The sequence below is a fragment of the Pipistrellus hanaki genome (assembly GCF_964339955.1).
Source record: "Pipistrellus hanaki genome assembly, chromosome: 3".
Classification (NCBI taxonomy): domain Eukaryota; kingdom Metazoa; phylum Chordata; class Mammalia; order Chiroptera; family Vespertilionidae; genus Pipistrellus; species Pipistrellus hanaki.
This window is the reverse complement of record NC_140505.1, coordinates 116,365,497-116,369,419: the sequence shown is the minus strand read 5'-3', so window position 1 is coordinate 116,369,419 and position 3,923 is coordinate 116,365,497. Positions and strand designations below refer to the sequence as shown.

General features: G+C 40.4%; 1 pseudogene across 1 annotated transcript; it reads right to left on the bottom strand.

The window, feature by feature from the left end:
• Positions 1-641: 641 nt before the first annotated feature.
• Positions 642-2,941, bottom strand: LOC311619700 (hyaluronan mediated motility receptor-like; annotated as a pseudogene). Its single transcript has 3 exons — positions 2,922-2,941; positions 1,846-2,547; positions 642-1,542 (listed from the first exon to the last, which is right to left on the bottom strand). The product of its transcript is annotated as a hyaluronan mediated motility receptor-like (transcript).
• Positions 2,942-3,923: the final 982 nt, after the last annotated feature.

The window sequence follows — 3,923 nt, the reverse complement described above, 5'->3', positions numbered from 1 at the left end:
TGGCCGCCCCCATGTGGACACAAGATGACTGCTACAAGATGGCTGGCAGGGGAGGGCAGTTGTGGCAGATCAGGCCATCAGGGAAGGGCAGTTGGGGGCAATCAGGCCTACAGGGGAGGCCAATTGCGGGGGCAGGCCAGTAGGGGAGGACAGTTAGGGGCAATCGGGCAAGCAGGGTAGCACTTTGGCATTGATCAGGCTGGTAGAGGAGTAATTAGGGGGTGATCAGGCTCACAGGCAGAAGCGGTTAGGGGAAATCAGGCAAGCAACCAGGTGAACGGTTGGGAGCCAGCAGTCTTGGATTGTGAGAGGGATGTCTGACTGCCTATTTAGGCCCGCCAGGATCAGGCCTAAATGGGCAGTTGGACATCCCTCAAGGGGTCCCAGATTGGAGAGCTTGCAGGCTGGGCTGAGAGACAGCCCCCTCCCCAGTACATGAATGTCATATACCAGGCCTCTAGTGGAAAATAGAATGTCACAAGACATATTGGTAAATATTTTGAACTTGCTCTCAGATACCTAAAAATAGGAAGTTAATATTAAATAAATTTAAAACTATTCATTGCAAACATAATAATAATAACAGCAACAACAATAATAAAAAGAATAATAAAATAATCTTCAGGTCGTTTTTCACATGTTTACACATATGATTCTTGAAACACCACAGGAGCCCAACGGCATTTTGTATTGCCTTCTTTTAATGAGGTTTGAGAACAAAACTTTCTTTACTTTCATGAAGAAAAGCCTTTGAAAGTTCAAACTGTTTGATACCCAGAACTTTATTCAATACCTCCTGAAGTTTTGTTTTGCTCTGTTTTTTTATAGCAAGCTTAGAGTGGGGTTTTGGCACCTCCAATATGAGTTGGCTATTTTCTTCTTTTAATTTCACAACATGCTTGATTTTTTGTTTTATATTCTGATGACCCAATAATTCATCATATGAATCTATTAGGTTATTTAGCTATACCTGATTTTCACCATGTTTACTCAACAAAGATTTTTTTTTTTTTTTTTTTTTTTTTTTTTTTTTGCTTCAAATGGATCCAGGTGTAGCTGAAAAAGCTTTATTATATAGTTCTTCATAAAGAACCCTTATTCATTTCCTTAGTTAATTCTGCCATTGCATTTTCTTCAGCTTTTCTTGCTTTTTTCTCTTCCAGTTCCTTCTTAAAGTCTTCACCTTGCTGCTTGAGTTGGTTCTCCAAATCAAGTTATTTTTTGGAGACCAGAAGCTGTAATTTGTTTAATTCATGCTTCTTTAAGAGATAATCTGGCCTGCAGATCTAGAAGCACTTTTGCATAGTTCTTGAGTTGACCTCTCAGTTTCCAATATCTGATGCTAAACATGCTCTGCTCCTTTCTTGGCCTAGGTCACTTTTTCCCTAAGTGATAAATTCTCCAGATTAAGATATTGTCTCCCTCTAGCTGTTAATGCTTTATAGCTTTCAAATGGAGCAGTGACATTTCCAAGGTTTTGCACCTTACTGTTAAACCTTTTTCTGCATAGCAGGCGGCCCGAGTGTGAGCAGCATTAATTTTCTAGTGTTCAGGTTCTTTCACCTTCATATTTTCTTCTAGAAGTTTCAGTTCTTCAGCCCTAAGTTTTCTTTCTTCTCCCAATTGTTTGGCATGCTTTTCAGCTTGTCCCTCCTTTCTCTGTATTTTATCTAGCTCCGTGGTCTGCAAACTGCTGCTCGCAAGCCACATGAGGCTCTTTGGCCCCTTGAGTGTGGCTCTTCCACAAAATACCACAGCCTGGGCGAGTCTATTTTGAAGAAGTGGTGTTAGAAGAAGATTAAGTTTAAAAAATTTGGCTCTCAAAAGAAATTTTAATCGTTGTACTGCTGATATTTGGCTCTGATGACTAATGAGTTCGCTGACCACTGATTCTAGCTCATCCAGAGCTTGTTTAGTTCTTCCTCAAAGAGATTCCTTTTATCATTTCCTCTTGAAAGAACATAGCTTCTGCTGAAGAACAGAAGATAATTCCTTCTTTTGTTTCAGAAGTGAATTAATTTGCAACTCTTTTTTGTTGTAGCTTTTACGATTCTTGGTTTCCAAGAATAAACTTCTTTTTTGAGGTTTGCATTACAGAATGTAGATTTTCATCCACTTCTCCGTCCCTGCTGATGAGCTCTTCTTTTTCTTTTTGGCGGCTGACCTTCAGCCATCAGATCTTTTACTTGCGTAGGCAATGTAACAATGTTTTCTCAAGAGACTGCTTAAGGCTTAAAACTTCATGATTCTTCTCTTGTAAATTTTCTTCTAACTGGGCAATGTCTAGCCTGCATTTTTCTACTTTGATCTGAGCTACAACTTATTTCTTCAATGTATTCCAAGAGTCTATCTGCGTCAGATTTTTTGTCAATCTATTATTTCTCTATGGAAACAAGTTTCCCCACAAGCTGTGCTACTTCCCCTGAGACTTTCTGAGATTCTTCTGGGCGACCTGCAGTTTAATCTCCATGCCTTGTTGTTTAGCCATCATACTTCTCATTTTAGTTTCTTTTTTTTTTTTCCTCTCTAAGTTTCATTAACTCAAGGCTTCGAATTCATCTAGTTACCAGCTTGAGAAAACATAGCCTTTTGCAGTGTAGCATTACAGGCAGAGTTGTCCCCTACCCCCCACCCCGACCGCAACACTGAGCTCTGCTTCCATCTTCTCCAGCACATCTTCCAGATCCTGGAGGCTTCTGTTTTGAGCACCACATGCCTGCACAAGGACCTGAATCTCCCTTTCCAACACCATCAAAACTTTATCATTCTTATGAGATTTCTCCTTTAATCCCAAAGTCAATTTCTCTTGCTGAAGCAGGCAAGGTGGTATCTTTGTCAACAGTAAGATTTGGTTGAGATTATTTTTTGTTTTGTTTTTTGAAGTGTTGTGATTTCTGAAAGGATACTGGGCCTTTCAATACTTCTGAAGTTCTCGCACCATAGCACCTGGAGATGTGCAGAATGAGAAGGGACACTGGGTTATTTCAGATGTGCCTTGGGAAAGGACATGCTGATGACCAGCTCCACAAACCCAAGGGCACCAGTATCCTGCCTCACCTTTCTCTCCAATGTCTTTAACATAGAAAATAAAATACTTTGGAATATCACAATGCATGTCTCTTGCTGTTTCATCATATATCTAATCAATGAGCACTTATCCCATGCGATGTACTCTGCTGAGTAATAAGAATACAATGCTGGGCAAAACACACACACACAACAAAGCTTAAATTCCAATGCAAGAATTAAATAGCTACAAAAACTATATACCTGAAACTATGATGATGTCTGTGGGAAATGAAATGGTGTTCTATGAACACATATTAGGTTTGCAGGGATGTTTTTGCTGAATAAGTGACTTTAAGCTGAAGTGAGAGTATAGGCTTGGGAAGAGGGCATTATAGGCAGAAGAAAGAACATGCACAGTGCTCCTAAAATGCCTGGAACACATCTGGGAATTTCAAATATTTCTAGTGTAGCTGAGAGGAAGAGTTTTAGACAAGCCATCTATCTGGAGAGGGAGCTAAGATAAGTAAGCTGCTTAGGACATTTTCATGGTACCAGTCTTGAAGAGAATTGTGGTGTCTGGAATTTTTCTGTTTTGTTTTTTGTTTGTTTTTTGTTTGCTTTTTATATTACATACAATGTAAGAATCCTATCTAATAAAAGAGTAATATGCAGATTGACCATCACTCCAACACACAAGATGAATGCCCCCATGTGGTCAAAGATCCTGCCCCCATGTGGATACAAGATGGCCACCACAAGATGGCCAACAGAGGAGGGCAGTTGAGAGGGACCAGGTCTACAAGGAAGTGCAGTTGGAGGCAATCAACCCTGTAGAGGAGGGCAGTTAGGGATGGCCAGCTCAGCAGAGAAGGGAAGTTGGGCAAACATGCTGGCAGGGGAGCAGTTAGACATTA